Raw genomic sequence first — 26153 nt, 5'->3', positions numbered from 1 at the left:
GTGATTCTTGCTCTGCATCTACAACCAACTGAATCTCTTTAGCACAGTAAGGAGGAACTTAAAGGCAGGGTAGGGAATTTGGTATGAAAAACTTTCGTTTCTCCACTGAATTCAGTCTCGACTTATTGGTTTCTTAGTGGTGGTTGTTGTTGCGTGGAAACACACTCGTTGTCCCTTAGCTCGTGTGATTTCCAGGGATCTTCATGTGGATATTAAAACATTGAGTGATTACTATGATAATCAAATTAAGATCGTCTTCATTTTCCTGCCTTCCAGTCGGTTGTTCCCAGTGGCTTTTCTCTTCATAACTGTCACAAAAATTAAAGCACACAAACATGTACAGTATATGCAGGGGGATCAATAATGTGTGCAATATAAGCAGAACCTGTCTGCAAGTACAGTATAATCTTCCTTAACTATAGTGCTGCTGGAGGCATGATGAAGGCTGTTAGTCTCAAGGTTTTATATATCATCAAGTGCAAGACCAGGTGATGTATAGCACTGCGACTAAATCACTGTCTCCTTTGTCAACGCAATCTTTCAGTTTTCAATTAGTCGCACACATAATTTAGCTTCACAAGTTTTTAATAGTGAGAAGTCATTAGACAGTGCAGACTGGCAGGTGCAAGCGTGGCAGTTTGTCCTCATTTTGCACTTGCAGAGTTAGGTGTGAAGACAGCTTCCAATCCCCTATGCAGAGCGAAGACACTTACGGCTTCTCCAAGAGCCTTGGCCTTCGTGCAGGAGTTCCCTGTGGTGATATGCTGTGAGACAGTGGGCCATGCTGACACCGATGAAAAGCAGACCAATCTGTGTATTGCGAACTTAGCCTAAGGGTGCTTTCACACTGCGGAGTCTCAATAAGAAAGGAATTGATACTGTTGATACTTTTTGTTGGCTATTTGATTGCGATTCACACTGCATATAATTAATAAACAATGGCTGAGGAGCGTGTAAAGCTCAAAATGTATTTGTAAAACTCTTGCATTCATTGGTCAGAAATATCACAATGGAAAAAGGTCAACAAACCGTTCAAGCGTGCTTTGAATTCATAAAAAATCACCTGAGCACAGAAAACATGGAGACAGCGAATAATAAATTACTGGACAGTTATATAAATGACTATAAATAACCAATTTAAAACATTGTTTATTTTCACGTTTTGATCGTTGGCCCAGATAGTCAAGTCAGTATTTCTGCAGCCTTACAGCTCTGTCCTTTGGCTCAGTTTGCACCTCGTGGGTCAGTTTAGAAGCTTGTATTTACAGAAGAATGCTGCCAGCAACCCAAACTGAGAGGCAAGTTCGGTTCACATCCTGCAGTTGGGTCAACTGGTCAACTGGGTCAGTTCCTTCAACCATACTTACTGTAATTCGCTAGTTTTTTTTCACTTTTTGAAGGCCTGAGTGCATTTGGAGCAGTCACATATAGCCCCGATCACAACTGGCTGAAAAGAGCTGAGTGTGAACACACCTGGAGATTAGGACTACAGTCTGGAGCTGGAATTGCAGTATTTGTAACGGTGAGAACGAATCACTTACCAAAATCAAGTGAGGTTAAGATGATGTTTTAAAATGTCAAGGATGTTGATAATGGCATGGATTTCAGGGAGAGGATTATGGAGACTGGACGACCTTTTTTAACTGCCCCCAGTGAGTAAAGATTGAGAGCATAGATTGGGTAGAGGGCCTGGTGTTCCCACCTGAGCCCAGTCAACCAAAACCGACCAACCAGCCAGAATCCCATCTTTCCTCAGTGACCTTAAATAAGATGACAGCTACCCTCTGGGCTCCATCTGAGGCCAAAGGAAAATGGCTTCGTTTTTCAGCTCTTTCTACCCCACTGCTAGAGAAAATTAGCTTTATCTGTGGGACACTCCAGGCCACATGAGTAATGCCCCCTCTCTACTTCCAGTCCCTGCAAAGTCCATCTGAGAGTTAAACTGGAAGCTATCCATTTTTAATTGCCACCTTCTGGAATGCCACTGCTTGGGTTGGGAAACGCTTAAATAAGCTTGAGGGAAAATACTTAAAAGCCCATGGCCAGGCAACTTGGCCATGGGCTTTTAATCAGAGGAAACACTTCTAGTTCCTAAAGTGATATGACCTTCCATAGAGATGACTGATTATTACTCTTAGATGATATTAATCTGAAATTATGCATGTCCATCTGATTAAAGTGGGACTGCAAAGTGGTACGTTCCAGTCATGTTAATCCAGCCTGCATGAATACATGTCTGAGAATGACCACACAGCTCTTTCGCTGAGCGTGTACAGATTGGAAGATAGAGACTCTCTATATAAGGCCGGGAGAAAGTGGATGGCTCTGTGAACAGAGCTATCCTATCAGTACAGCACACAATAAAGCTTTCTTTTTCACAGCGTTGCTTTGCTCACTACAGATTTTACAGAGAAATACAGCGAACCTTCCACTGAAATAAAAGAGTCCTTTGAATTCGCTACAACAGGTGGATTAATAGCTGTGTCAGAGATCATTTATCAGCCTTGAGACGCAATCTGAAAACGATGCAAAGTGTTCAGGACTGTCTACATTTGTTTAGCTGAACTGATATTTAAGTAGGTGGCAAATGAACATCTATTATTTGCAATAGATGGACTTTCAAAGGGAAACAAAAAAAAAAAGTCTCCGAAAGCAGCGCACAAATATGGTGTCACATAAAAACAAAATACAGTTGTCATTAACAAAGAGCCAGAAGTAAAACTCAATTTCAGATTTATTATGCATTTAATGGCTGGATGAAAGGCAGCCAAATGCAGTACAAAATAAACCTATGGGTGTTCTCCTTTCCTGCTCTGACAGATGGATGTTCTTTTTTTTTTTTTTAATATACCAAATGTTACAGATGTTTTTTGCACTAGCAGGGTTTTTCTTCAGACTCTTCAGGATCTAAATCCTGAGAGACACGACAGAAAAAAAAAAAAGGTTCTTTATCAAGGGCACCTTTTTTTTTATGCCTGTTTAAACGGGCAAGCTACTGGTGTCTTGAAGAACCCACTACATGTCCAGGAGGAGCCAAGAATGAATAAGTAACTCTAATTAAAGTTGAATTAATCACAGAGAGCTGGAAAGGACCACAATTGAGGCATATGTTAAGAATAAATTACTAATTAGGGCTGGCGAGTAGCAAAACAAGCCCCAGTCTGTTGAGAAGTCTCAGCACGTTACTAATATATGAAAAGGTATAAACAAACAGCAATCTGGTTGTTTAGCTTCTCCAACCCACTTACAAGGATCCAATTATGGCAGATCCCTGGAGCCAGCAATACAATCAGCAAGAAGAGTGCAGACGTTATGATTAACTGTGAAGGCCACGTTCACAATGGCTGGTCTCGACTGCCAGCAGGGCTGCCTTTTAGAGCAGTTATAAGCAGCATTTCACCCCAGGGCCTTAAGCAGATATGAGCACAGCACAAAAACCCACCGACATCTACCTTTCATCACAGACATGGTCTCTTTACCTTATATGGCATTTGTACTGTTCTCAAACACAGCACGGGTCAGCTTTAAAGACGTCCTCCATTAAGTGTATTACAGGCCATTAGAATACACGGAGAATACCAGCAGCAATGCACATGGCATTAAACGTTCAGTACACACCAGCTCTGTGTATGTGTTTTATCCCTTTTTTTTTTTTTGTTATATATACTGTACATTCAAACTAAGTTAATACTAGATGAAGCTTGGCCTTTGTGAGGCCCATGGAGATGTTGCCATATTGCTGTGTATCATCACACAATTTATGTTGTTAGGCTTAGCAGAGATGATGATTTAAATGCAATTGCAGTCTCATGTGTGAGTGGATTAAACGGTCGAGAGGAATCAAGACACTTGTAGGCTGTCTGCATTTGGAGCAGGATTTCAAATGAATAGATTGCCAGAGAGGGCGAAGCTGCGATGGATGAGAAGGCCTTCTTTCGCCATTCATCATTCAATGCTGGGGGTCATGTGCAGTTAGTCGGTGAGCTCCCTGGGATCTGTAAAACACTCTCTCTGATGGCTGCCTGTCAAGTGCACTGAAGCCAAAGCAGGGAGAAAACACAAACCGTACTATATGATTCTTTCTGAACAACAGCAAATCAATCGTCTTCCCCTCAGCTTTGGTTCATGAGCCCATTTTAATATTAACTAGCGCAGGTCAGTCTAGAGGCACTCTGCAACGACACGTGGGCGCCAAGCTCTCATCTGTGTCATGTTTGGTGTGAACGCCGATCACAGCTTTCATCATGGCTCAGCCGTGATTCCCTTCCAGCCTATCAGTTCCGCCCGGCGAGTGAGGATCTGGGATTACACACATACGGCATGCATTATCAATGCCTGCTCAGGCTTAAAAAGCCACTCAAAATGAGACACCAAGCTGGAGGTAGGCTGCATGATCCAAACTAGTCACCATAGTGGGATCAGCATGCAGAATACAAACACACAGTCACAGAGGGATCTCTCCCTGACTGAGGGCCAGCTATGAAAAGGCCTCTCGTTTGAACAGGACTGATTGCTGCTCTACTTTTTCAGCAGGGAGCCACTCAATGTCCATCACGTGTTAACTATTTCAATTTTTTTTACCTCAAATTTTTTTATGTCCGGCCTGGAACCCTTTCTAAGCCACAGCTTTACGCTCGTGCCAGCAGGATGTAGCCGTGAGGGAATACAAGGTCCTCACGAAAAAAAATAAAGAAATAAAATAAAAGCAGAAAAAAAATGTGTTTTTGCAAACACTCACCCTGTTGATTAATATGCAGGCCAGTTGTGGAGTACTCAAACAGAGAGGGAAATTTGTCCTGTGGTTTAATTAGGGAGGTGCTGGGCCAATTTTCACTCAGTAATTATGGCGGCGTAGCATAGTGACCTTTCTGGCATTTTCTGCACGTTTGGCTTTTATCAGATCATGTATTATTCAAGCACTTTGTTGTGTGCAGTCTGCAAACTACTGTCTCCAGTGCACACTCATAGGATTAAAAAAAAAAAAAAAAAAACGCCTCTGTTTTCCTCGCTCTCTCTGTATTTTTACTCACATTCTGCTGTCACATTCTGTCATGAAAGAAGCCGAGAAGCCCTTTTCACTTATAGGCTCGATTTATTGTGAGATTATTACGCTGACCTCAGCATTCAAATCAGATGCATTTACCTGTTTGGCTTTGAGCCAAAGAAAAATGAGAACATTAACAACCGTACCATTAGTTCCATAAGGCGCACAGCTCATAAATCGTTTAATACACATGAGTGTATCAATTAATTTCAGCCAATTAATAAGACAATGCGACAAAATGAAAACAAGTTGTTTGCAAATCTCCCACACTAAGCATCCCCCTAAAACCAAAACTTTTATCAAATGAGCGTGTGGAAAAAATGTATTTGATTCATAGCCAGAATCAGTACATTACCTGTGCTTCCAAACGTTTATGACTCATAACAAAATAAAATTAAGACCGTGCATTTCTGTACCGTTCCTAAGCTAGGCCCCATGCTACACATTCTAACGTGAAGTGCGTAGGAAAACAAGACGAGCTAGGGTTCTTTTGTACAAATTAGAAGAAAGTCATGTGGCTTGAAGCACTATCGAGAGAAAAATGCTGCAGGTAATTCATAGTTTTCATTTGCAGATAGCAAACAGTTTAGATAAACTCTTGCTAGAGTTTGTGGCACTTACCCAAAGACAAGTGAGACGAACTATAATCAAGCACTGCTTTAAGGAGATCTCCAATTATCACGGAGCGCTGAGATCTTACATACTCAGCCACACTCATTAAAATCGACCCCCAGGAATCAATTCTGAACAGGTAATGGGACAAAAGAAAAATACACATATATTACGTGTAAGGCAGGGTTTCAAACTTTTAGGAATGAGGTAGGTGGTTTTGATTTGGTGAGACAAGTTCTTGTAACACTCATTATCCATAATTGTAGAATGATCTATAGCACTGTGGACAAAGCATGAGTTTATTAGCTAGGAAGTCAAAATTCCAGTGTGCTGCCCAGTTCCATGTTTTGGTTGCCTGGAAACTCTGGAAAGAGCCTCATCAAACTACACCTGAAGCACAAACTTCCAATCCGAGCCAGTTCAACCATTATTTCGCCACCAGTCACTGTGCCACTAATCAGCTGTGATTCATTAAGGACTCTCATTGGAGACAACAAGCCACACTATTAAACTGTGATGTCTCGCCGTTGTTTGTCTTTGTGCATCACCATGATGGATATTTACATTGCCTTCTGTTACTGACCTCTGCCTCGTAATACTCACGTCCTCCTTTTGTCTACTTCTCTATATACGTTCCTGTAGGCCAGTGTGTTTGACTCGGGTCCATTTGACTACAATTCTGCCTGACTATTTGGATTTGCTAAAAAAAAAAAGAAGCTGCCTTTGTGTCTCAACACCTCAGTCTTCCATGTTACAACTAATAAGTCGTAGCTAGCGTAATATCTGAAAAAGCTTTGCTCCGAACGTTCTTTTGCTCACATTCATGTTCCTGATTCTGACAAGATCATCAGTCCTCCTTGCATGCCAATTAATCTGCCTAGTAAAAAGCGTTCTACCGGCCACCAGATTGCGTCTCAGCCGAGTGTGTAGTGCAGCGGGTGGCGGGATTCAGAAGTACATACTATAGCTACAGCACAAAGGTGAATTACATCAGTGTGAAGTGCATTAAATTTAAATATAACTACATACCTACAAACTAAGCAAAACGGCTTAGTGATTAGCACGTTTGCCTCAAACTTCCGGGGTTGGGGGTTTGAATCCTATCTCCGCCCTGTGTGCGTGAGCGTTTCCTCCGGGTACTCCAGTTTCCTCCCCCAGTCCAAAGACATGCATTGTAGGCTGATTTGCATTTCCAAATTGTCCATAGTGTATGAATGGGTGTGTGAATGTACCTTGTGATGGTACCTTGTGAGTGTCCCCTACCTTATCCCGAGTTCCCTGGGATAGACTCCAGGCTCCCCATGACCCTGTGTAGGATAAGCGGTATGGATGGATGGATGGATAAAAACTATATACTAAATGAAAACTGCAAAAGTCAATAAGTAGCATGTTTTTTGTTTCTCTGGTTGTCGAAACTATTTGTCCTATGAATAAAAAGCTAATATCTTAGACACGAGATAGTCCTGGGCTGATTTGTCTATCCCTCATCTACAGCAGTGTTCTTTAACCTGTAAGCTGTAGCAATACTGCAAAATACAGCTGTATTATTGTTATTAATTTTATTTTAAACATTGTCTAGTGTAGGCTATTAGCTATGTTGAGTGATAGTCAAGTGACTGTTGGTGACACAATGTGGTCAATGTACAATTACTGTAACTTTATGCTAATGAGAAGTCAAGCAATGCTGTGACCACCAGTTCAAATGAGGGATGAGGGTACAAGTCCCTGTTTTTCGCCACTGTAAAACATAACGAATATTTTTGGCTCCACATATACCAAAAGGCTGGCAGCTAACAGTTATTACTAGTCAGGAGGGGTTTTTTTTTTGTTAGTATAAGTTGTCTTTTAAAAATAGGATGAGGATGAACCTTTTATTGAACAAGCCCATCTTTTGCCAAAAACCGCTAAAGAGAACTCCTCAGAGAAATCTGAAGGACAGCACTGAAGGTGCTCACCTGATCTAGATTTCACTGAGGGACTGTATCTGTAATTTTGGTAGTTCATCTTCCTACTGTACTTACTTGTGGATTTAATATCCTCTCCTTTAATTCGCCTGTCATATTAGCATATCATCATTGGGAACGGACGAGATATATGTTCTGTCATGCAGGAACTCTTGTCATATTCAATCGTAGCTCAAGATTTTAGTGACACTTTAAGCTGTCTTTGTTTCCAAAAAGAACACAGTAAAACTGCTGTCCTGGCAGTTCTCACACTTTAACCAGTCTACTAACTCAGATCATTCCCCAGAATATTTATATATATATATATAATGTGTTCTCAAAACAAAAAAAGCTTGATTCCAAACATGCCTAGAAGTTCCTTGTTCCATCCAACTGATTTTCCCACTACTTTAGTTTTACTTTCTACATTTATTACCTTAAACATTGTTTACGTGTCACCGAGAATAGATATACGCTGGTAAAGTGCAAGGAGTGAATTCATCTGTGTTTCTTTTTTTTAAGGCTAAAGTGTTGTGTGATTTCTTTGAAAATATAACGTTTTTTATAACAAAGGATGGTTTAGGATCAATCCAAGTGTAAGATGAAACAGACTAGCAGGCTGACACAGGTAACATCTGCATTAGACGCTGGCTTTTCTTGTTTTGTTTTTCATGCGTTTTCAGCACAAAGCATACTCCTAGGTCGTGTAAAGTTTATTAAAAAGTTTACCAAAACATTTAGGATGTGACCTGAAGTCGGTGATTGATGGATGCATTCATTCAAGTGGAATTTACGCTTCATTTTGAATGTTAAGTACATGAGACTGGTGTTAATTAGTTGTTTCAGTTTTGTGGAAGGGATGACGATTGTCACTATGGCAACAGAAGTTATCATTAGGCATGTGGCGTTTTATTTAATCGCTGGTTAATGGCACTAATTTTGGCAGGCTAATTTGGTGCTGTGGACTGGACTAGTTCAAAGTTGAGCTTAGGCAAAATCTCCTGCGGTAGTAAAGATTTGTGGCCCAATTTAAGTTTTTAGAATAATCTGACTAAATAGACTTGAGACCACCCAGCAGTCGCAGGTTAAAGGCACTAATTTTGGCAGGCCAAACTTGGGTACAAATTCAAAACTTAGTGCTGTGGAACGAGTGAAAAAAATCTTCTCATTGCATTATTGACTTAATAAGATGAAAAAATGTATGATTACTTGTGATTACTTAGCGCTTACCTCTCATGCTTTTCTGTTCTTTAGGTGAATTAGCTCAGATCTGCTTACATTACAATCTCTCTTGTAAATCTCAGTTCAGAATGCTGACAAAACTGACTCAGACGTTGGTTTTCTAAGAAACAATTTTAGCTGCATTTCATGAATTGGCATGAGACCATGAGTCCTAAAAATGTGTGTCTCATACCCAAAACAAAATTTGGCAACCATGGTATAGAACCTGCCAATGTTCTCAAATCGCTGAATCTACCAGGATGTACCAGTAATTTCTGAGAAAGACGTGGGCTGCGTCCGAATATCCCTACTACCTTACTATACAGTAAGCCAAAAGCAGTACGCCAGATGAGTAGCGTGTCCGAATTCTCAGTATTCATAAAACAGTAATCGAGAAATCTGCTGTATGGAAGCAATGCACACTGCACATTCCCATAAGGCAACGGTACTGGCGTGGAAGAGCTGTCAGAATCAAAAATGGCGGAAGGCAGCGTGTCAGCTATAAAACGTAATGGTAAATATATAAAGTGCTCATATATCGCTTTTTTAACCTTAGCGGTTCTAAAGTGCTTTACACTGGTTCTCATTCACCCATTCACACACACACTCACACACCAATGCTAGCAGAGCTGCCATGCAAGGCGCTAACTTGCCATCAGGAGCAACTTGTACATGGCAATGCCAACATGGTGGATGTAGCATGTCCGGATTGTATTCATACTACACACATATACTGATCAGTACATACTGTATCAACGGCCGAGCAGTAGGTGCTGAATCTAATGCAGCAGGTACTGTCACAGTACATGATTTCGGACGCCGCCTCAGTCCTGCAACCTCTTTGGAGGAGCACAGTAACACTTAGATTAATCTTCTACTTCGTTAACCCATTAATATCTAACTGAGTTTCTTACTTCGGAGAACACCATATCCAGAGAGGAAAACAACAGAGATGAAAACAAAAGGTCCATTAAAGAGTCATGTGCATGTGTGCAGAGGCTAAAGTAAGAAACCTGACATATACAAAGAGACTTGCATTGCAGCATACTAACTAGGTCATTAGGGGATTAATTATGGGGTTAACAGTGGGTGTCAATGCTGGGGCGCTGGGAAATGCCCAGTCTCTGTTGCATTCGACACGTACTCCCTGTCTCTGACACAGACATGCAAAAGTGCATTTGAGACTGCCGGAGGGATTTTCCCTCGGCCAGGGCCTGGAGGCTGAAAGTGATGGCTTCCTGTTTGTGAGGGTTTCTTTAACGAAATGCTCAAAACGGGCAAATGAGAGTGGTGCTTATCCAGCAAAATTGCTGCTAGATGGAGCAGAAAGTGCACAAATTTTCTATGACACTCCTGTAATGAGGTTTTATATTGACCCAACAGCAGTGTGTAGAATTGCTCGCTGCTCCTCTCCCTCTTGCTTTTACCTGCAGTGTTCATTCTCCCATGCCATTTATTTCACTCACCACTCTGCCTGAACCACACCGTGCACAGACAGGTGGCAAAGCGGCGCACGTCTCTCAAACATCATCACATATTCAAGAACTCCATTATTTAGCTGGTTTGAATAAGAGCAGGGAACAAAGATAAAGGGGAGAAGAAATCATGTCAGAAATTCATGCTGGGAGATCAGTCTCCACACACAATGTGAAATGCAAGTATATATTATGGAAATGTGACTTTCTACAAGACCCACATCCCCAGCACTAACTGACATTTGAAATTAATTCAAAATGCAATAATACTTGTCTACTTTACATAAAATATGCCTGATGGGAATAGCCTGTGCCATGGCTAAAACAAACTACAGAACTATCCTGAACCAGAGCCAAGGAAATCAGCAGCAGTCATGTACCCTGCTCTATAAATGCTGTGAAAACAAAAACAAATTACACTTGTAGTGTGTTCCACTCACAAGCAGGCAGCTTTTGCATGTTATTGGCATATGCACTGCCCCAATCAGAAGGTAATAGTCCACTTAGATGTGTTATTTTGCACAACAAATCTTGGCGTCACCATATTTCTGTTCTATGGACCAGTCTTCTATGAAAGCTTCGTACCGGACCAAACTGCCACTCCAACTGACAATTTACAAACATCAGTACAATCAGAACCATCAGTACAAGGTACCTAATGCAGCCAATATAACGCAACCTCACAGCTAATGTAGCTAGCTTTTGTACAACGAACATAGGCATCAGTAGAGATGTTCAGGTATAGGTGAATGTGTGGATGAGTGTGAATGTGAGAATACACACACACACACACACACACACACACACACACACATATATATATATATATATATATATATATATATATATATATATATATATATATATATATATTTATATATATATTGGTTTTAAGGTTGTGGTTTTGTCTTTGTCCTATTTTGGTCACCACATGCTAGGGACAATAAAGATGTGCTTACTTACAGTAGCAAGCTAGCTGTTAGTCTAATTGTGCTTTTAATGTACTCAATGTGATGATGTATGACTCTGAGGGGAGAGGCAACCCACCCACCAGTTAGGTCTCCCCATCATATGACAGCTACCAGGATGAATGCTTTTCTGCTGTGCCACTCTGGACAATATCAAGAATATGCCCTGTCATTTTAAACACAAATTTGAAATCACTGGTAAAACCTGACAAAAATAGTTTGTTTGTTTGGTTTTTTTTTTGGTCCAAGAACACAAAAACATATTTTTCACTACTACGCATGCACATTTTTGATTACTCCAACCTTATTTACAACTGTTTCTATGGTAACAGTGATTGTCAGATCAGTAAAGGCCAAATAACAAATGGCTTCCTGCTCCCTAGATATGTGTACTACATAGGGCATAAACCTAATAAAAATCACACTCTATTCAATGGACAATACGGCCAGCAGGAAGCCACGGGATTTACTCTGGATTTCACGGTCCTTCCTACAAAGAGAATTTTATAAGCACTTTTACAAAGAGAATTTTAGTCAAAATGCTGTCATGATTGCTCAATGCAAACTAACAAGGTGATCGTGTCTTTGTGTTGAAAGGTGGGACTTGCGTAATACCAGGTGCTGATATTTACAGATGTTTACACGCGTACCATATCGAGTATGAAAAAATAGGATCGTTTTTTCCCTAAATAAAATAAGACACAAACTCTAGAATCTAGAAAAATGGCTGGCTTGTGTTTCCACAATCTTATCAAAAGACAAACATCAAACTGTTCAAAATTCCTGTCACAATAAAGGTCATGCTTGGATGTTTAGACGCAGCCAGAGAACACATCTATCCTTCATCTTTGAACATTTGGTGTATTCTTTGTCCTATACGCTTCCTTTAAACTGACATTCAATTCTCTAGGATCAAGGTCCATATCTATCTCCTAGTCATCACATACACTGTGTACATCTATATCCAAGCATCGCGCCAGAAAACTGTATTGCTTTCATTTATAAGAAAAAAGAGTATTTCGTTTCACTTTCATATATAGGGTCATGTCCCTGCGAATGTCATCTGTATTTCATTTGGAAAAAATACATTGGCATAAGTATTCACCCCCCACCCCCTTGAACTCTTTCCACATTTTGTAGAGCGACAACACAGCACTGAAACGGAATTAACTGGAATTATATGTGATTAATGTACACAAAATTAGACAATATTGAATCAATACAGTTCACAATATTATTTATAAATAAAAATCGTAAAATTGTGCTTGTGTAACTATTCACCCCCTTGGCTGTGAAATCCCTAAATTACAACTCCTGGCAAAACCGCCACAAAATCGCCACACTTAGAGGATGTTCATCCGGCTTTTTAAAATCACAGATGTGACACAAAACAATTTTTGTTTAATAGCTGAACATTCTGCCTTCTTCAAACAAGTAAAATGAATTTATTGAAATGAATGGCATATTTTTTTCCCCAGATCAAATAGAGGAAAAAAATGATGGAATCAACTCAATGTTGAGGAAAGAATTAGGGTATCACCTTGTAATTTGCATTTCTAAAACAAATACCAGCACAAGTCTAAAAATGCAAATTAGTCTGGAGTTAAAAGAGAGTGCTTACAGACCTTATCCTTGGACAATTTCAAAGGAAACATGCCCCCAAGAAGAGAGTTGTCAATTGAAACAATGGAAGGGATTAACAATGAAAACTCCGACACGGACCATGGATAAAGATGTTTGCTGTTCCCAGTCAGCTGTGTTTAAAATTTGGTAATAAAGTATAAACAAAATAGGTTTGATGATGATGACGTAATTTTTCAGGACGATAATGCATCTAGCCACAGAGCAAAGAGTGTTAAAGCTTTTCCTCAGGAAAGCCATATCAACTCAACGGCATGGCCAACAAACCGTCCAGATCTCAATCCGATTTAAAATGTACACGGTGGAAATTTAAAAAAATTAACTGGTCCCTGACAAGGCTCCATCCTGCAAAGCTGATCTGTCAACCACTATTCAAGAAAGTTGGAACCAGCTTGATGGAGAATATTGTTTTTCATTAGTGAAGTCCATGCCTCAAAGAATTCAGGCCGCCATAAAAGCCCGAGGAGGCGCAATAAAGTACTAATTGTGATTTATTTTTGTTTATGATTCCATAATTTTTTCCTCAACATTGAGTGATTCCATAATTTCTTCCTCTAACTTGATCTGGGGGAGAAAAAAAAAACGCTATTAATTAAAACAATTTCATTTCATTTGTTTCACGAAGCCAGAATGTTCAGCTATTAAACAAAAATTGTTTTGCGCCATATCTGGGATTTGTTTATTTGCTACGAAGTAATAAACCTGTGTGAGCTTCCTCTAAGTGTGGTGATTCCATCATTTTTGCCAGAGGGTGTATCAAACATAAATAGATGAATGAAGTTGACCTGAATGCAATTAAAGTGCCACGTGCCTTTACTACAAATAAACCTGTTCCTGGAGGGCCCCAGAGTTTGTTAGAGACCATACTTAAACAAACAGCATCAAGAAGACACAGGAGCTATCAAAACAAGTCCAAATGCTGAAAACAGGATCACTCGGGATTTGGTTCTAAACGGATCTTAAACTTTCGACATCCCTCGGAGCATCATTAAATCCATTATTTAAAAAATGGAAAGAATGTGGCAAAACAGACTAGAGGAGGCTGTCCACCAAAAGTCAGTGACCGGGTAAGGAGAGGATACATCAGAGAAGCAATTAAGTCAGTTTTTCATTTCAGTTCCAGGTTTTAACAGTTCAAGGCACTACTGTATGGACTAATTTACTACTTTCACTTCACAAAAGCACTTTTACAGATTAAGGCATTATCTTGTATCTCATTATTACACAATGTAATATTATATACATATATATTGTGTTCTCTTGTGCACTGCTTGTGGAGCATAGTGGAGTGCTTACAGAATATTTAGCACCTTCAAAATGTTAACACCGCTATAAAAGGGCTTCTCTTTAATAATAATCAAAATGTGGTCCTTCAGAAATCCTTGCTGAGAAACCCAGAGCCAAAGCAAAATCAATAGTGTGCCACAGGAGAGACGGGCTTTGCGCTGGTCAAGCAGATTATTCCATTTCATTTCCATCTTCATCTGAGATGCCTCAGCAGTATTGTGTTCATGCAGATGAGGCTCAACCCTTTCACCATTCCACTGTGTATTTAAAACCTGTCTACATACTGGGTCTTACAATGCCAGTACATTCATTTACACCAGGAAATCATAAATCAGCCACAGTTCTGATTAGACACAGAGTGTAATGACTGTGTTTCAGCCAGAGAGAGAGAGAGAGATCCTGGGGCCTAGGAGAGCCTGCTCTACTTTAGCAAGGCAGTGGCAACCTTCCAGTAATCCCCCATCTCTTGCCACACACACAGATTCGCATGCAAGTTTACAAGGCCACAATGGCTGGTCATTTATCATCTCCATATTATCCAAGTGTGCACGCACTGTGAATGTGACACTCAAAAGTGGCAGCTGAGAGCGGCATGACACAGAGCACGAGCTCGACATGTTCGCAACCTTCTCCCCAACGATGAAGCATTCTCATATCTGCTCGAGCTGAACGGCAAACATGACCTGAAAAGCCTGTTTCTGCTCGTCTGCAGTATGCGTCACGTGCTACAGGAGATCCCAAACCATCCATCAATCCATAGGTCAACGTGCCAAGAGTGTGCCATTTAGCCAAGCAGCACAGGCTAAAAAATAAAAAAAAAAAGTACAACAACACGAGAGCAGCGGGAGAGACGCTGGAATTTCTCACCTCATATCACATAATATACACAAAAAGCAGAGTAGGGGAAATCATGTAGATTTAGCTATTACCGAGTACATCTTTTAATCGGAATTTTACGAGAACTAATCTGAGAACTGAATTCACTTGGATCGGTTACAAAGGTCAAGGTTAGAGTTTGGGGTGGGATTAGCGTTTATACCTATTTTTTTCAGATTCAGCCAGGCATTCAAATTAGGCTACATGCGTCAAAACGTAAGAAGCGTTGGCGTACGTCGTTTCCGTCGAGCGTTTATTTACGTTCCACCTCTTTGAGTCGATGTGGCCATGTCGAGGAAAAGCTCAGACGAAGAGCTGGGGTTGTTGCTATGGGAAGCCCGAGACTATAAATCTGAGTCGAACGGGTCACATGACCACGTCACGTGACTAAAAATACGTAATCTCCGTTCTCTCGGTCCACGCTACAACGCGAAAACGCCGTGTTCAAATTCATTCACTTGGGAGGGTGTTTTCGAAAAGCTTCATTTTCACTGGACTAAAACGCCGCCTCGGTGTGGAAAAAGATGTGTTTTCAAATTTACGCGAATTAATGTGCCTTAGCTATATTTTTGTTTGTCATAGCTGCATTGGCCTTTATAACACATTCATGAGCACTGCATATATATTTCATAAGGCCATACTGGAGGACTTACGTATTTAGGGCTTGAGTCAAAACCTGTGAAATGACCAAGGTTTTTATGGAGTATATTTATTTTGTCTTTACTTGAAAGAGAGAGGAGAGAAGAGCCCTTTAATTATCACAGGGAATTTATTTATTTTTTTATCTTTAAAAAAAAAATTTCCAGTTGAGAAAAACTAAAATAATTAGCTGCAACAAGTTGGCACTTTTTGTTGTTTTGTTTTCAGTGCATCATGGCATTATTATTGCATTGTTTTATTGTTGTCTATGACAAGCATGTTGTACCTATATATTTTAAACCTTATTTTAGAGGTTATTCTTTTATCTCTAATAACAACACATTTGAAGTGCCTACCTGTCTTCTTACATTTCAGGAGGTGTAGTTACTCGATCTACTATTCAAAGAAGCACAGAATTGATTGTTCCTTAATTGAAGTGCTAGTATTTATGAAGCACCATTTCCATCCCGTTTCATTTATTTACTGTAAGAAGCCCATATGCCAACCAAATGACTGATACCTTCAAACTTCAGTTATTTAATTATATGCCAGACAAATGAATAATGGCCTCAAACTAAAGTGGTAAACAAATTTGCATTTTATAACACTGTTATGAAGTACTATGTGCACCTTGTACAACTTTTTTAAAGTGTCATAAACGTGCTCGGTTGTGTATCCCAGAATTCTCAATCAGCCCATGCAGTAAAATCCATGATGCCTGGAAGTCACATGACATTCACAGACTCCTCGAAATAAGCCAGATTTTAAAACTCACTTTGCAATGCCGTACCTGTATGATTCAAATCATTTGTTCTGTTAGTGTTATCCAAGTTCTTTGATCCACAGTTTTGTCTATGCTTGTCTGGTCACATGATCACCTGACCTGGTCTGGATTGGATTACCATTTATTTTTCTTTCCCCTTGTCTGCGTTGTAAATTTGAATAAACTCCTTACACTTGCATCCAGCTGTTAGTAAAAACAAGCTCATATTTTGCAAGATAAGGATAAAATAATTATACAAACCTTGTTCAGTCGACCCAAAATGATCATTTAGCATGCTTTCCTCTTCTACTGAGGGTCGTTTTTGCCATGTATGAGAAAAGCTCATGAATACATTATGCAGATATTATTATCTTGCAACTGCAAGTTAATATCGCACAATTGCGACTTTCTTTCTCTCAACTGTGAGTTAATATTTCACAATTGCGACTTTTTATCTTGCAATTACTTGTTTATATCGCACAATTGATGGCAGCTTTTCAATTTCCAACGGTTTCAATAATCAAACCGCAACAACGCAAACACAAGCTACGGTGTGTGAACAAGGAAAATAACCTACCTGTAGAACTCGTATCAGTGGGAACTGGTCACATGTCTTATGCTGAACACTATAGCGTGCCTGCTGTGTTGGTGTGGCTGGATTACAGGTAGGGGTTCTCATAAATATGTGGAAGCACAAAGTCGCACTAACTCACAAATGCGAGAGAAACACATGCAATTATGTAATACTGACTCGCAATTGTGAGGTAAAAAGTCGCAGTTCCGAGAGGACAGAAACAAGCTTCCAGACACTTCTTTCACATAGTCATAAAAAACCCTCAAATGTCACATCGTGACATTTGACATTAGCTTTTCAGAAGTTTTCCAGCATTGCTTTCTAAAATATTTATGTAGGTATACTTTCAATAATGTCTTGGCAATGGTTTTCTATAAACCCAGGTATATTGGTATACACCAAAGGATCCAGTGTAACTGGTCTAACACTGTTCACTCTGTGCGTTCCTAACAAATCTGACTGCGTAAATACCCTTTAAAGATTATTTTTCAATTCTGACCATATTTTAAACTGTAAACCAAAGCGCTGAAAAACCCCCCATATACGACATGTATCACATCACACAAACGGCTTATTAAATCAATACCAAACCGAGGATAGTCTGGCTAAAATACTGAAGCACGTTTTGATGGTGTGTGCTTCATTGGTCCTTACCTGATCTTTAGCACCCAGGGAGTGCCATCCTAGTGCATATTAGGTGAGCTGGATTAATCCTGTACTGTCTGGCTTCAAATCACAGCAAGTCCTCTGTGACACCTTTCCCTCCCTTCTTAACGCACATGTCTTTTTAATTAATTTCATCAGAGAGGGAGGTTTGTGGCTGTCGCTAATTTGGTGTGAAACTTTCACTGGGTCCTGTGAGGGGTTTTCATTAGTGCATTATGGGTAAAGAGCAGTACGGAGCTCCAGCACAGCAACCATGGCAACCCTGTATTCGAGCCATAATGTTCTTTTAATTGAGTGACATCTAATGAAACCTTGAAATTTAACACTGGTGTTAACAAACAGACCGGGCAAGAGACGGAGACTGCGCTCAGCCTAAAGGAGGCATTCTGAAAACAAATGGCATAAAGAAGGGTTAAAGAAGAGAACCGTGTGGTGGAGTGAGGTTATGATTTAAAACAAAAAAACAACAACAAAAAAAAACAGCTCACATGGTTGAGGGGACTTTTGTGAATCCATTGATCACATCTATCGATCAGTTCGCATCCATAGAAAGGATCAGAGCGTTGGACGTGCAACGCATTACAGAGGACTCGAAATTAAATTCCACAAACTGTTAATTATCCAATTAATGGATTCTATTAAATGGAGCTAGCGCTTTTTTATCTTTACAGTGTTCCAGAAGAGCTGGTTTAACAAATATACCAATCCTTCACTACTGCATACTATGTATCTTCTTCTTCTTTTTTAAAGCAAAAAAACAAAAAAAAAAAAACATCATGTAAGAATCGAGTTTCAGTCTGTTCAGCTTATTTGGCCCTGAGGCAGGATGGCACAGCAGCGTGCCCAACCTGCGCCACAGACCTCTGAACCGAAATCCCATCCTGCAGCGTTCATTTGTATTCCAAGCCTCTGTGGGCCTGCACATAATCTCCACTTCCATCCCCTGTTCCCTCTTCGCCGTGCACATTCTTCCACCCACATATTGTGTCAGTGCTCTTCTCAAATCAATTCAGGGACTGTTTCTCCTCTGAGCGCAAAAACAAAGCTGACGACCTTTGCTTGGCAACGTTACTCGCGCAGCAGAAATAAATGAGATTTTAAAAGGCGCTCCTCATGACGCAGATTGGATCTTATATAGGGCATTATTTTTAATACAACTGCTCGTGTGCGGCACGTGCCCTATCTTTAGGCTTTCGAGTGGCCACTGATTAGAGCCGTGTTGTGGTGAGAAAGCCACGAGATACACCGGTGCTTGCCGCTTCAGTTCAGTGAGAAAGAAACAGATTGATTCCTTTGATTTACTTTTTTTTTCAGATGCTCATTACTGAACACTCTCTGTTTGGTATTCCGTGTGTGACGGACTCCATCTGAAGGCAGTCGGAGTGGGAGCACTACATTAATGAAAAGGCCAACTTGTTTGCAGATTATCTCACTAAAGGGCAGAGGGCGGCAGATGACACCTTAGGAATCCTCCTACTCCAGAGAAGAATTGTCTAACATAGACAAAGTTCCACTCTCCACTCCTTGGGAGATCAAGCAGGGCCAATCAAATTGGTAAATGGTCTGCACTTATATAGCGCTTTTATCCAAAGTGCTTTACACTGGTTCTCATTCACCCATTCACACACACACACACACACACACACACCAATGGTAGCAGAGCTACCATGCAAGGCGCTAACTTGCCATCGGGAGCAACTTGGGGTTCAATGTCTTGCCCAAGAACACTGCGGTATGTGGAGTCATGTGGGCCGGGAATTGAACCACCAACCCTACGATTAATGGACAACCCGCTCTACCTACTGAGCCACAGCCGCCCCGGTTGCATAGACCAATGTATACTCCATGTTCTGATGGAAGAACATCAGACCGGATTTCTGGGGAAAGTCAGCTCAGCTTAGCTCAGAGACACCACGCTTCGAATAAAGCAGAACGAGGACACCCTTGACCCTGGTCACTCATGACTAGTATGCAACAGCCAGCAGAAGCATGGTGGTGTGCTGAGCTCGACATGTTAGACAGCCAGTAGCAGGAGGAGGAGCAGGTCCAGGGTCAGTCAGGATGACCGAATCTTGTTACTACGCAATGGAGAGGAGATGATGACATACAGACATCCTCAGCCTGCATGCATGTTGGCAGATGAGGACAAGAGTGTGACATGTTACGCTTGGGTTGAACAAGGAAATAAAAAAGCGGAATGAATAAGGAATGAGTAATAAATGCAAAGCGCCACGCGCATCCTTTTCTGTTGGCTACGGCTGTCATGTAAAGACCCAACAAATACCACATTTATACCACCAAAGCACTCTTGAATTCTCAAATCTCATTGTCAGAAGGTGATGATCAGTCTTCTAGAACAGCAGCTCTGACAGTAGTGCGGATTTGATTAGCAGCTGCAAATCAAATCAAATCACGAGTCATCGTTTCTATAGTAACAGTAATTCCCAAGGACCTGTACGGTGTACATTTCATATAATCAAAGATTAATAATAAACTGATTGATACTTAACAAAAGTAAAAGTGCTGATAGTTGATATGGTGCAGATCATTATTTGACATTTTTGGAAGGAGTCTCCAGTGTTAGTGCTTTCTAACAGTCAGTGTAGGAGAGCCTTCATAAAAGAGGATGTAGCACTTTGTTTTTTTTGCTAAGATGACAAGTTGCATTGGTTTTTGTCTTTTTAACTTTAAGAGAGAGCGAGAGAGAGAGGTTGGTGAGGGAACGACTGTTCATAGCTGCCATAACACAAGTCCTAACAGGAACGAACTTGTTTTGTGGACGTTCCACAGCATTAACTGTAATTGTTTATTAACAGGTAAAAGTATGATGTGTCATGCTGAAATTTATTATCAATATTTTTTAATTGTAATAATTGGCAAATTACTGTTTTATAACAGTTCTGTGCTGTTATTGAATAAAAGAGGTAACAGCACGTGACATACCATGACATCTTTTATACCTTTTTTTTTGAGGTTCTATATAGATGAGTCAAAAATGTATGACAGACAGAACTTTATAATACTCAGGTCACGATATTTAAACCCTACCAATGTCCATCAGGATAACACATCATGTCAGCGTCCCCATTGTGTTGAGAATGATCCACCATATCCAAAATAATTCCTCATCCTAGGGTGTGTCCTGTGCGTTACTAGCCTATGTAGATTAAGGACTGAATGTCATTCTGTAATTTTATACCCACAAAGTTCTACCTGATGGAAGTGACAATGAATATAAGATCAATCCTCTTTAAACTGAAAATATGTCTATATTATATACCTTGAATATGCAGTGTTCGAGTGACAAAACTAAACACTGCCATTACAATCAAAGGTGTCACATCAGAGCTGCTGAAATATATTTTCCATGACTATTTCATTTTTTTTCTCTGCATGTGTGCAGCAATTGTATTCATAGAACAAGCTATAAAATGACATGCCCATGCTTTTGTGAAGGTCATATCCATTAACAAACAACTAGGCAGGCAGGTAATAAAAATCACCTGCTGAGACTTTCATGGATTCAGGCAGTGTTCTGAACTTTCCACCCTCGCTGAACCCTCCACAGCGGGAAGACCAGGGCAAGCGCCGTTACGGCAGGAACAACCCGCATAACCAACCATGCAAAAGAGACCAAATATATTAATCATTGTATCGGTATTGTTTTGATCTAAAGGTCTTAAGGTCTCCTTTAGTGAACAGTGGACTAGTTCAACAATGTCTTCATGTTATAACCATAATGAACTTTCTTTTAATTTCACACTATCCGTTGTTACCCAGATGAGGACGCGTTCCATTCCGAGTCTGCTTCCTCTCAGGTTTCTTCCTCATTTCGGTTTGTCCTCGCCACAGTCGGCACCGGTTCGCTCAATAGGAATAAATTCACACACTTACAATCTGTATCCTGTGTTTATATATTTCTGTAAAGCTGCTTCGAGACAATGTCCGTTATAAAATGCGCTATAGAAATTAAATTGTAAAAATGTCCATATCCATAAGACAAGTTAATTCCTGTTTTCCTTAACAACTATGAACAGTCGTTCCCTCACCGGCCCGTCTTTTTCTCTCTCTCTTTAAGTTCATTTTAAAAAGCAGCTTGTAGAGATACCAAATAACCAAAAAAGGACAAAGCCGTCCATCCTGAAGACTTTCCTGTGGTGGAGAAGTTGCTGACCGTTACGAAGTGTTGACAACGCAGACTCCTTCCATAAATGTTAGGTAAACATCTTCAAACAGAAAACTTCACCATGTCATTGAGTATACATTTTCCTTTGTTAAATAACCAGTTTTTTTTTAAAAAGAAGAAAAAATTCATTTATGATTAGAACCTAAATTATGTAAATCATCTGCAGTACTGACAGAGCTGTTGTTATAAAAAAAAGAATACACACACACACACACACACACACACACAGTGGAGGCTCATTTAATACCCATACACACAGTGGGCCACAAGTGAGGTTACTTCCTCTTGCAGTCTTATGAAAAGTCAAATGGTCAGCACTGGGAATGAGCAAATATATGAAAATACAAAACACAAAACCATTTCTCTGCAACTTTCCGGGATTAATCATTTAAAATAGGACAAGAGTGTTGCACATGCATCCAACACGCATTAATATAAAAATAAGTTTAAAGTACAAACTCAGGAATTAAACTAAGGGAACAAAGGAATGGGGAATTAGCATCTACGTATGTAAATGATGAATAAAGGCTTTAAAAAAAAAACAGAATGATGATTTTAATAACAAAAATGATGAAATAAAGTTTAAAAAAAATCAAATAAAAAAATGATATGGTTACCAAGAGTATGCAGGAGGTCAGGGTCAGAAGTCAAGGTCAACATAAACAGGAAAACCAATATGGCGGCTGCATAGATGTCTGTGGAAAAAAATAAAGCAATGAGGTGAGGTCAGTAGACTTTAATTCACACGCCACACTCGGCACACTGAAACGTTTTCCAAAATGAACGTCCTGTTTCCTGTTTACAGAGAAAGCCAGGCCCCTCTGGTTCCTAAAGTGCACTTTGTGTTTTTACTTTATCCCTCCGAGGGCTTCGGGATCGACTCAGGTGAGATGACAAACACCTTGTCGTGTCCTCTTTCTTTCTCTCTCTGCTCTGCTTTTAATAAATTTATGCACCAGGAGGAGATAGTGACTATGTGAGTGAAGTGTTCACAAAATTAGACAGCATCTTTTTATCATCCCTCACCAGAGGCAAGGGCCATAAATTACAGGTCTGCATATTTGAAACCTCTCAAGAAGATTAGGTGAATTAAACAGCATGCCAGGGCAAAGCTGTAACACAGACACACACACACACCCATACACAAAGCCACACATACCTGGTTGCACGTGCACTCAAACAGATACCGACTAATACACATAAATTGCAATGAAAATGTGTCTCGTATCTGTTTCATGGTCCCAGTAATTATCTGGACGTAAACACTGAACAGCCCCTAAGGAATGAACTTGGAGTTGTTGATAAGTATGCGATGCTCAGGCTGTTCCCACCGCGTTTAGTGTGCAAACAGGAAGGAGTATACAGATGGAGAAAATGTGAAAAGAGCAACAGTTTCAAGGTCATCCGGGACATTTCTTGCAAAACAATTTCTGGTGATAAAGACCAGAAACTGGTTGGGAAAACAAAAAAGCATCCAGTGAGCAACGGTCAGAGGAGAAGGTTATGGTAACTCAAATAACCACTGGTGAGCAGAAAAGCACTGCTACGCTCCCTCCACTGGCTTCCTGTAGCAGCTCGCATCAGATTTAAAACAATGATGCTTGCCTACAAAGCCACTTACCTCAAATCACTTATCACACCCCGCACTGCACCACGCTCCCTCCGAACCTCAAGCACCGCTAGACTGGTGCCACCATCTCTCAGGGTACAGGGAAGGCACGCATCAAGACTCTTCTCTGTTCTGGGACCTAGGTGGTGGAATGAACTTCCGCTAGATGTCCAATCAGCTGACTTCAAACCACGTCTAAAGACCTACCTCTTCCTAAAGTACTTAAATAAGCACTTTTCATTAAATAATAATAATAATAATAATAATAGTAGTAGTAGTAGTAATAACTCATTATTATTATTATTATTATTATTATTATGTTGTGTTGTCTGTGTGTTTTTCTTACTAGACTAGATCTCAATCACACATTGGGTTAAAAGTTCCAAAGGTATACTCAGAATTTGGTGATCTGCGAAATGTAGTTAAACTAGAGATCCTGCCACCTCTGAGTACCTTTCAACGGCTTTTGCGAACGGTGTTAAAGGAGTCATGTAAGTTCTTTTCTTGATTTTACTCTTATTAATTGTTTTCTCAGGGCATTGTTTTCTGTGTGAAACTCTATGTGCTCCCGTCTGCACCGGGTCTCCCTGGAAGAAGAGATTGTGATATCTCAATGGGATCTTCCTGGTTAAATAAAGGATAAACAAATCAAGTAAATAAATAAAATATTACCTCCTAACAGAGTTTTAAGACTGATGGTATTCTTAGTCCGTGACCTAGTGAACCGGTATCGGGATGTATTTATTGATAGAGACTTCAAAGCACTTCTGGAAGTCGCTCTGAATAAGGGCGTCTGCCAAATGCCAGAAATGTAAATGTAAATGTAAAGCATCTCGGAACAGACTGTCACATAAGGAGGTTGAGGACGGATGCAAATGCAGATAAGGGTTCTATTACAGGAGATATAGGCAGACAAATCCAAATCATGAAACAATCGCATGGTCAAAACAGGCAAACAGGATCAACTAGACTAAGACAAGACTCACTTAACGAGGACGAGAACCAGATCAAAACCATGAGACATAAAGCTATGAATAAAGGCTTGGTACACGACAGAGACTATGGCAACTGAGCGTAATACTTCGCAAAGACTGAATGCCTAGAAAGTCCTTTTAAACTGTGGTGTGATTGTGTGTGAGATTGGATACAGGTGTGCGTGATTAGAATGAATGAATGTTCTGGGAATTGCATTCCATGGCGGCCATGTTTGTAGACCGCAGTGCAGGATGGGAAATGTAGTCACTGGTTAGCTGTGATATGACACACACATTATGTCAAACCCTGAGGCAAATGGGCTACAACAGCAGAAGACCATACATATCAGGTTCTACTCCTGCCAGACAAGAACTGGAATCTGAGACCAGTTTATGTTTTATCCAATCAGGATTACCGCTCGCCGGATGTCTTTAGTCTTTTGCACAACTCTGTGTAAACTCTAGAGACTGAAAATATCAAACTCCCAGCAGATCAGCAGTTTCTGAAATACACAAACGTCTCGCGCCAGCAAGCATGTCATGGGCAAAGACACAGAGATCCCATTTTTCCCCATTCGGATGTTTGATGTGACCATTAACTGAAGATCTTGGCCTATCCCTGCATGATTTTATGCATTGCGCTGCTGCCACATAATTGCATGTTATTGCACATAATGGCTGATCAGATAACCGCATGATGTGACCAGTCTATAGGACAAATCCACTTTTAATTACAACGATAAAGCTTTAGAAAAGGCTTTACAGAAAATCGTTTGACAAATAGGTGCGCCACTCCGCGTCACTATCAAATAAAACTGAAATAAAGAACAGCTCATTCTGCATTTAATGTCCATCCTTTTGTCATTCGGCGTATGTTTTGCCAACCGTTTTCATTTATCACTGAGAGATTCATTCATGCTCAGTGAGTCAGACTCGAATCTAATTGATACTTTAGATTAAAAATTGAACAGTGAGAGGAAAGCCTCTTACTGACATGCCGACACTCTTTTTAAGCAGTGAGAGACCGTGTTTTTTCAATATTAGGACACAAAAGTAGTGCAGCAGAACATGACCGTGGTACATACAGTGTGAATGGATTTGAAATTTGTCAGCTTTCAGTCCTGCACACATGCCAAGTGAATAACTGCATGAATAAAAAGCTATAGGTTAACATTTTTAGCAGAATTTTTTATTTTATTTTATTTTATTTTTTAAACAATAATACTGTATATACTCCAGGAAATTTGGATTTAGTGGATTAAAGGCCGGGTACCGCACCCTAAAAGACTGTTAGTCAGTTAGGTTTTTTTTTCCTGTGCAACGGTTTCATCAGTACAATATTGTTAAACTGAACGAAACCATAAATGTGGATGTAAATACTGTATTATAAAAAAAGCAATGATTAAATATAGCCTTTTTTTGTTTTTGCTTTACAGTGATAATATACACAATGATCTTTAACACACAACGAAATTTTCACATATTTTTCATAACGAAATATAACACAAAATAGTGTTACAAATATTACGGTTATTAGAGGTTAAGGCTCTGGGTTACCAGAGCTGCCGGGCTGCCACTGTTGGGCCCTTGAGCAAGGCCCTTAAGCCTCTCTGCTCCAGGCACACCGTAACATGGCTGACCCTGCGCTCTGACCCCAGCTTCTTAACATGCTGGG

The 26153-nt window shown here is 40.2% G+C and overlaps 1 protein-coding gene across 11 annotated transcripts in view; it reads right to left on the bottom strand.

The window, feature by feature from the left end:
* Positions 1 to 26153, bottom strand: part of camta1a (calmodulin binding transcription activator 1a) — a 439144-nt gene that overhangs the window by 333727 nt on the left and 79264 nt on the right. Inside the window, exon 3 of one of the 11 annotated variants that reach the window (XM_053686532.1) lies at positions 22513 to 22590. The exons of the other annotated variants lie outside the window; for them this stretch is intronic. The gene's annotated coding sequence lies outside the window, so the exon portion shown is untranslated. The remainder of the gene's footprint in view (positions 1 to 22512; positions 22591 to 26153) is intronic. 11 annotated transcript variants of the gene reach the window in all.

This window comes from Ictalurus punctatus, chromosome 15 (genome assembly GCF_001660625.3).
Source record: "Ictalurus punctatus breed USDA103 chromosome 15, Coco_2.0, whole genome shotgun sequence".
Taxonomy (NCBI): domain Eukaryota; kingdom Metazoa; phylum Chordata; class Actinopteri; order Siluriformes; family Ictaluridae; genus Ictalurus; species Ictalurus punctatus.
Note: the sequence above shows the minus strand (reverse complement) of the source record. Positions and strands in the feature narration are given on the sequence as shown.